The following is an 8,489-nucleotide window of genomic DNA, read 5'->3' as shown; positions in this document are numbered from 1 at the left end:
AGCCAATTAACCTAATTAGCTAACCTCCCTAGATCTTAGATTAAAGTCCCTAGTTCAATTAACCAATTGGTGAAGACATTAGCTAAGTGATTCATTCAAAATCCTCTCTCAACAGCCATGGTCAAACACATAAATTGAGCAACCACAAGATTATGTCAAGCTACTCAACAACACAAGCATTAACACCACAAGATTATGTAATATCAACACAAGAAATTCACTAATTGAAAAACACAAGATTATGTGCCAAACAAAGAGTGGCAAAATTCAGTCATGGCTGTCCAAGGAAGAAATTAAATGAAACAATCCTCTCTCTTTACATCAACATCACATTCAAATTAGAATTTATAAGCTAAGATGATTAAACCCTAGATTAAGGAATCTAACCATCTAGTAAAAAGAGAAGAGGATAGGAAACAAAAGAACTTAGCCAATTTGAAGCTCAAGACTCATCATCCATCTTCATCTCTCTAGGATTCCATAAAGAAACTTAGCCAATCTTCATCTTCAAGAACCCTAGTGATTGCTTGTGAAGGCCAAACTCCATAGCTCTTGAATGATGGAAATGAGCTTCAATCCTTGTGAAAATGGAAGGGATGGAATGAAAATGAAGAGAGGAGAAGAATGGTATGAGTTTTGTGGAGGTTTGGTGGCTGAAAATGGAGGTTAGGGTGCTGGAAAATGAAGAACAAAAGAGAGAAAATGAAGAACACTATGGACAAGAGAGAGAGAATGTGGAAGATGAATGAGATGAGTGTTGGATCCCATTTTGGGGTTTAAAATGGCATGCTCCTTGGTGTTTCCCATTAGGTGAAGCTTAATAAAAAAATTAAAATGTAAATGGGAGCCTTGTCATACTTGCAAGATGGCAACTTCCTATTGGTTTGTAGATGATTCCAATGTGTGCCTAATTTCTCATGTGTCATCCACATCATTTCAGCTGATTTAATCCCTCAAAATAATCATAATTCACGTGCAAACCATCAGCCATTGACCTCAAGGAGTGTTGACCTCAATTGTCCAATTGATGCACAAGTCACATGCCACCTACGTCACATAAATCACATAATTCAATTAAATAGCATATGATATAATAAAATCTAATTCATGTCTAGAATTAAATTCATAATTAGAAGGGAGAATTTATTAAATTAACCAAGTTTCAGGCTGCATAAAATTATATAAAAAATTTCCACACAAAGGCAAACTAAAAACTAGGACAAACTAAGACACTTAAGAAAGTGTTGACTTTTTTATTTAATTACTCCCAAACTAAAATGAATTTTAAAAATATAATTTCACCACTCATCAACTGGACATAAAATGCACTTTGTCAATTTTTCTTGTACATTTTCTCAAAAGTTCATTTTTTAGACCAAAATGCCCCTAGTGCACTGAACCTAGAAACTTAGGCAAAATTATAAATCCAATGCAATGTGTGCACTTGAAGGTGATAAATCATTAATAAAAGGGTCCTAATTGACAAATAAAAGTGGGTAACAAATGTGTTTTATCACTTGTGTCACGAAAGACAAGCTAAGGATTTTGATCAGAAATTAAAGAAAGTTTCTGTAGAGATTAAAGAAGAGTTCAAGGAAGAACTTGGCTTATTAAGAGATCAAGTTATGAGTTTGGGAGGTAGACCAGCTAGACAAAGGGACTCATCCAAGCACTACCCTCCCTTTAGAATGAGTACCCCTACTGATGACTCTGTTTATGAGAATGCTAGAAATAGGTTTGTTGAAAATTTTGTTTCAATACACTCATCCAGCACCTCTACTTCTAAGAAGGGTATTGAGGAGGAAATTGATAGTGATCTATAAATATCCTCCAAGATTGAAAATATGAGGTTTGGACCAGTTTCCTCTATTGATTCTGAATTGAGACCTATGTTTGAAGATAGTTCAGAAGGAATTGAATCACATGCATCAGACAGTAATAAGCTTGCACTGGTTGTAGTAAAGGTTGCTAGAGAATATATTGAGATCTCTGATGATGAGGAAGAATTAGAGCTTGTACAGTTACCTTCACTTTTTGCCCCTTTCTTCTCTAGGATCAACTACATAAAGGCCTTTCAGGACTTGATCAAGAGAAATCTTGATTTATATTGTCTCTTATGCCTCTCACTGTAATTGTGGAATTTGGTGCAATTTTTAAGCCTACACCAAGGTTCAGGAACATACTAGTTTAGATTGAAAGTGGTACCTCTTCTTCCTACACTCCTTCTTCCAATCTTTTTGTCCCTGTTCATCTATCCAAGCCCTCTGCTGATGAGAAAAAGGAGGAAAAGAGTATGCAAAATCTAAAAACACTAAGGATCAAGGGTCTGTGCATAATGGTGGTTTAGTGGTTGAAGATTCAAGAAGTAGTAAGCATAAAGGTCAATCTGTTGTGAGAAGACCTAGAAGTGCCTTGCCAAGACTTAGCAGATTCAAAGCAAAGGATTTCAAGCCTTTTAAGCCTCAACCTTCATCTAGAACTTTTGAACCTCAAACCTCTCAACCACCTTTTGAAACACCCATAAACTTTCATCTCCTACTACTAAGAAATTTCATGAGTTGATTTTTTTGGTGCTATCTTTAAGAAATGAACTGAATGTTTGTTTATCTATTAAATATTCTCTATTATTCTCTTTTGTAACTTCTTTTAGATATTTATATATATTGTGCAATTCTTCTACTTGTTCCCTATTAATCTGTTTTATTCCCTTTAAGAAGTAGAGACCAAAGTCTCTCTAAGAACTAATAATTTGCATCTAAATTTTGTCATCATCAAAAAAGGGGAGAAATGTTGAACCCTAGTTTTGATGATTACAAAATAAAGAGAAGTTTTGTGCATTTCAAGTTATTTAACTTGAACTTAAGTTAATTAGGTTAACATTAATCTAAATTGGCTAGGTGAAAGCTTATACGTAATAGAAGTTCTTTTGTCTAACTATATTTTGGTTAGTTAAGTACTTAACTTAACTATAATCTATGTGTTTGATGCTATCTTATTCTAAATTGTTTCTAAGTATTATTAGCACTGGTATTGGAAGCTTTAACACTGGTGCTACTTTAATTATTTTCACTGTTCTATTAGTTCATGTTTCATATAACACCAGTCCTACTTATTCTAACACCAGTGTTATCCTTCTAAACCTGTGAAATTGATTCTCTCTTCTTTGAACCTTTTTCTTTGTATTGGTACTATCTATTTAACATTGGTCTTGTTCATTCTTTATCCTTGTTTGAGTTAAAACAACACCTGTGTTTCTTCATTAGCACCTGTACTATTTTTGAACAAATATCTGTAACACCAGTACTAACTATATAACACCGGTACTGTCTCTTTTGTTCTCTTGCAAAGATATTTGATTAATCATGTTACTTCGGTGTTATTTCTTCTTAATACTGTTGTTGAGTTATCTTTTTAAAAATATCCTTATTCACTCAAAATTGTCAAAAATCTGGATTTCACCAATACTATCAGAACAACACATGTGCTAAGCTATTCAATCAGAGTCTGCTCATCACTGTAATATTAGTGTTGGGACATTATAACACCAGTATTACCCTGCATTCTCATTCTTTATTTTTTGTATCAATTTTAAATCTCACCAAAACTCATCTTTCAATCTTTCTTTTCATCCAAAATTAATTCTATTCACTCTATATTGTTACTAAATGGTATTTAGACACAACTATTTCCTTGAAGTTATTTAGTTTACTTATCTTTCATTGAGTCACTGAGTTTGTCTTCTATCATACTAAAACGTATCAACTTTAACCACTTTTGTTAAAAGCATTTAATATTTTTAGCTATTACTGTACCAAAGAGGAAGTCTCTGCTATAAAGTACTGTTTCATTACCTCATCCATCGGAGAATCTCAGATAAGCTCAAATATCCAAGGAATACAAAGGAAAGAAGTAATCAGTTTACAAGCAACCTTCAACTAAAAAATTTATGACTGTAAAGGATCATTTATGATCCTCAGCTATAAATAGACTTATTTATGAAACATGAAGAACAAGGAACAACGTGAGCTAATAAGAAAATTCTATGATTACTTGAGCATTATAGTTTACCTACTTTTTGTGTATTATTTATCATTAAGAGAGCTTCATTGATAATATATCTACTCTGAGAGAGAGTTTAAAAGAAGTAGTGGTTCATTCTTGAACTTACTTTGTTTATACCTATTTTACATTTTCAAAATAGACAAACTTAAGCTCAGGGAGCTTAAGGAGATTTATTATTATCTTTGTAAGGGGGAGAGTTTTAGACTTATTCTGAAGTTTGTTGATGTATTAAGAAAATCATGAGCCTAGATTAATCTTGGTAATATAGTTAGAAATCTCAAAAGGTTCTTGGGGACTAGACATAAACTCAAGTGGTAGGAGTCAAATTAGGATAAATCACCTGTGTCAAGCTCTGCTCTTCTAACTCTTATGATTAGTGATTCCATTCCTTCATTACTCCTATTATTATAAAAATCATTTAATTTTTTAATTAGCCCAATTCATCCCCTCTTGGGCATTTACAACACTCAAGTTGACTATGGTTTTTCACATACCCATTTACTACCTTCATATAACTCTCAACGAGATACATCTATCTTAAATAAGCTGAGCTGCACATTTACACCTCCTTCACTAAGTGAATAGTTAGGTGAACCATGGTCTCAAAGAAAGTAGGTGGGAAATATATCTCAAGCTCGCACAATGCTTTTACAATTCAACTTTGTAATGTTGGTAACTTGTTGGAGTCAATCACTTTACTGCAAATAGATTTGAAGAAGAAACATCATTTTGTGATAGTGTCTCATGCCTTATTGGGTAAAATAGAACATATCAGTATTGGAATAAAACTCTTCATCAAAACATAGCAGTCATGAGATTTTAAACCCTTCAACTTTTGTTCTTTCATTGACAACAAGGTTTCTAATGTTTGATGAGTAATCCTTTATAACTTTAACTGTAGCAAGAAAATCACAAAAAAGAAATTTTTTCTTTTCTAAACAACATGTGAGCTACTGGATGAAGAAAGATATGACTTCCCTTCTCCTCTAGTGCTAAGTCTTCCCTTTCTCTATAGAAATCATGTCTAACCTTGCATTGATGCCATCTTTGATTTTTTTGAAAATATGAAGTAACGTACCAACAACACTGTCACATACATTTTTCTCGATATGCATCACATCAACAAAATGCCTAACATATAAGACTTTCCAATACAATAGCTTAACGAAAATACTTTTCTTCCACCCACTTTTTTCATGGTACTTTATAAAAGGTTTCCCAAACTCGATATGAAAATCCTTAACCTTTTCAAACAATTGGTCACCTGTTAATATTAAAGGTAGGCCACATTCTTCTGAATTCCCATTAAAAGATTTCTTCAATTGCCAATAATCATAACTTGGATGTAACCACCTTCGATACCCTATATAAGCATTCTTTATACCATGCTCTAACCTAATTGAATATATGTTTTCTTTACAAATGGGGCATCCAAGTTTCTTTACAACCATAGGCTAAAAAATCATTTATGGTACCAAATAACAAGGCTCTCAAATTAAATTTTTCTTCCCTATACCTATCATACACCTCAACTCCTGTCTCCTACAATAACTTAAAGTCTACAATTAGAGAAGCCAAGTACACGTTTATATCATTTTTAGGTCTTTTTGGCCCTGAAATTAGCATAGACAGCATCATGTATTTGTGTTTTATGCATAATAACCATGTAGATTATAAATTATGAAAATCATTGGTCAAGTGCTGTGGGTACTACTTTGGAGGCCATGAGGATTCATTCCATTTGTAGATAATGCAAGGCATAAATTCCTCGATTCTTGTCCAAATTTAGAGTACTCATGATTAACCCTTTACCATTAAGGAGAGTCAATAGGATGCCATAACTTACCATCTTTAATCCTCTCATCCACATGCTACGTTAAATTTTTTGCATTTTCTTTTTACTATTGTATAATTGTCTGAATCTAGGCACAATAGGAAAATACCATAATGCTTTCTTTGGACTCTTCCCATTATCTTTGAAGTATGATGCTTTACATTTTGGACATTCAATTAATGACTCATATTCATTTCTAAACAATATGCAATCGTTTAGGCAAGCATGAATTTCCTCATAGCTCATGCCAATATCACGTAACATTTGTTTTGCTTGATGCGTGTTAATAGAAAGCTCATTCACTTTGGGTAGAATCACTTTAAGAAGTGCAAGCAATTTACTAAAACTCTTATCACTCCACCTATTGTTCCCTTTCAAGTTGTACAAATTCAACACCACTGACAATAATGTGAAATCAGTACAACCACTATACAAAGGCATTTCTACATCATTTTTTAACCTCTCAAGCATTTCAAGACAATCCTTTAGTTCCTCTTCAATTGATTTGGTCATCTCTTTAAGATGGTCACCAACCTCATATGTACTTATATCAAAATCATATGGCATGTGGCTCTTGCTATACCCTCGGCTTGTATCCCTTGTCTCTTCATGCTTGTACCAACACTTATAACTCTCATTAATTCCATAACAAACTAAATGATCTTCCAATTTAGATGCATAAATCCACTTCATTAGACAACATTTTACATAAGGGTACACAATACTATTACAATTGTTGGTGTGGTCAAGTGCAAATTTAATAAACTCTTTCACCCCATTCAAGTATTCCTTTGTTAATTGATTGGAAGACATCCATTCCTTGTCCATCTTCCAAATCTAGAAACAATCATTTTGAGGAAAAATATGATTAGTGACTCTTTGATCGATCTTGACTAAATTAGTGGGAGATAAAAATTATTAACCACTTAGTCTTTCAATCATGAGTCACATTTGTTTCATTGACATAATCCCTCTTTAAGCTTTGTTGACTACAACGCTTAAACTAAGTTAAAGAACTTTGTTAAATGCTCAAAGTTCTTTAACTTAATTTAACTAAAAATTTGACTACTAAGTATATTAAAAAAATTAGGCAGCATAACGGTTTAAAAATGAAATATTCCCAGGCATTTTGCCCTTTTTTCATATTAATTTAATTCCTATAGTCTTTAATCTAACCTAATTCAATGCTACTTAGTCACAACAATAACCGCATCAACAAAACATGAAAGAGGATAAAAGAATGATATGCTCATTGCTAGAAATCATCAGAATATGTTACATATTCATGTTATTAATGAATCACTCAAACTTACAAAATTTCTCACTTAACAATAATCATATTCACAAAACTCAAGCTTGGAACATTAATGAATTAATCAAACTTTAAATTAAAAGAGTTCTCACTTAACAACCTTGGAATAGAAAGTGAGATCATATTCTTTCCAAAATAATCCTAAGTCAAGCTACTTAAATACTAACTAATAAAATCATGAATTTTTACTTCTATAAAAAAAAAATTGGGCAGCATAACAGCTTATAATTAGAATTTTCCTGGGCAATTTGTCCTCTCTTCATGTTGACTTTTATCCCTGTGTAGTCTTTAATATAACAATCCAAGCTGAAATTTCTAGCAACCCAAACACCAATTTCAAGCAACCATCAAGCCAAAGCAATTTACAAAAATTAATAAAATACAAACTAACCAACCCAACAAGAGCAATTTTCAGAGATTAACAAACTAATTCAAGCCAATGCAATTTACAAAAATTAACAAACTAGCAAAAGCAACAAAGGAGAGGAGAATAAATTAAACAACCCACCAATGAAACTAGGAAGACAAAGTTAAATTTTTGAACCAACCTTAGAGTGATGGCCGAGACTATGAAAACCCAGCAAGAGTAATGGAGATCAGACGCCTTCGTGGAGAGCAATGGTAGAGGAAATGCAAATGGGGTTTCAAATTTCAAGGAGAGGGAGAGTGAAATGGGGAATAGATGCCTTCTTGGAGCCAAATCGAGCAATTACGAATAAAGGATTGGAGAGCCAATGAACCGTTGACAATACTGGATCAGAGCTCTTCGTTGAGGCCATAAAGGAGAATTTGGGTGGATTTGCTTTGTGGCGACAACGATGTGGAACGGTTGAGTGGGGTATTGGGGAGGATTTTATAGAGAATGGTGAGGAGCCTATGGGGACGATGAGTTCAAATGAGAGAAAGAGGGGCGGTGACGGCACTTTGAATTAGGGATATTTAACGATTACTAAGTAAACTGTTAAATAAATTATGCATAAATTTGACGGTTTTAAATGAAATGGTTAAACTTATGGATTTTTACTTAATGATTTACTTAATAACCATCAAATATCCCTAATTCAAATTGCCCCCTACCAATATGCATAAGTTTAAGGTTTTAAATGAAACCGTTAAACTTATGGATTTTTATTTTTTAAAAAACAGAAATTAAAATAAGTTTGATGGTTATACAAATAACCTTCAAACTTATTCTAAGACAAGTTTGATGGTTATCACTATAGTCGTCAAACTTATGCTTCCCTAACCTCCGCCTCCATTTATTCCATGTTTTTTTTCTAT

The 8,489-nt window shown here is 33.0% G+C and overlaps 1 long non-coding RNA gene across 1 annotated transcript; it reads right to left on the bottom strand.

Annotated features, from left to right (window-relative positions):
• Positions 1–221: 221 nt before the first annotated feature.
• LOC129319411 (uncharacterized) lies at positions 222–8,025 on the bottom strand. The gene is made up of 2 exons (XR_008595505.1): positions 7,757–8,025; positions 222–1,047 (listed from the first exon to the last, which is right to left on the bottom strand). It is a non-coding gene; the product is annotated as an uncharacterized LOC129319411 (long non-coding RNA).
• Between the last annotated feature and the right edge of the window lie 464 nt (positions 8,026–8,489).

The sequence above is a fragment of the Prosopis cineraria genome, unplaced genomic scaffold (assembly GCF_029017545.1).
Source record: "Prosopis cineraria cultivar Desert tree isolate PC_DT_omini unplaced genomic scaffold, ASM2901754v1 PC9, whole genome shotgun sequence".
Taxonomy (NCBI): domain Eukaryota; kingdom Viridiplantae; phylum Streptophyta; class Magnoliopsida; order Fabales; family Fabaceae; genus Prosopis; species Prosopis cineraria.
This window is presented reverse-complemented; position numbering and strand designations above follow the sequence as displayed.